This window comes from Saprolegnia diclina (genome assembly GCF_000281045.1).
Source record: "Saprolegnia diclina VS20 unplaced genomic scaffold supercont1.59, whole genome shotgun sequence".
NCBI lineage: Eukaryota > Oomycota > Saprolegniomycetes > Saprolegniales > Saprolegniaceae > Saprolegnia > Saprolegnia diclina.
Window position 1 is genome coordinate 212,083 of NW_008246126.1, and position 773 is coordinate 212,855.

The window sequence follows — 773 nt, forward strand, 5'->3', positions numbered from 1 at the left end:
TGGGCGGTGTGCGCCGACCTGCTGGACAGCTGCGATAGTGACATGGCGTGGCTGTCGACGCTCGAGCCGCTCGACTTTAGCGGTGTCGTCTGAAGAGGGACGAGCGAAGGACGAACATATGGTATTTGTATTTGTTTGTACGTAGTAGTATTAGGCACTAAATTTATAAACTCAGCTCATGACTACAATCCTGAAAACTGGATGGCAATGTGAAATACTCAAATTTCGGCTATGGAAGATATTTTCCGCTGACAAGCGCGAGTGAGCACAGAAGAATAGACGACTAGAAGAACGGCAGATATAGAAGGTAGAAGATGGAAGTTTACAGGTGCGGCCTTCATAGCTCCGTCACCAATGTCATTACGCATTTTGCATCGTAGAATCAAGCCATCTCCGTCAAGTCAAGCCCAGCACCTCTCTGCGTGCTCGTTTTTTTGCAAGCGAACGTGAAATACCAGTAGCAGTGGTGGTAAAAGTTGGCTTGATGTAGGCTCACGGTGCATCGACATAGACTGAAAATACTAGTCGAATCACACTACCAGTAGTCTGGCTCATCACTAAATTGGCGCCAACGTGTCGAGTCGTGTCCCGAAACGTCAGCATGCAACATCTGTTTAGGACCTAAGGTTTCATCGGCCTTTCTATCGCAGGTGCAGGTCTAAATTTGACATACTACAGTAGTGTAAAATATATATATAATATGAACGTGTTTCGCGTTATCTTCATAGTTACACAAAGACTTCGCATACGTAGAGACTAGCAATCTCCTTCTT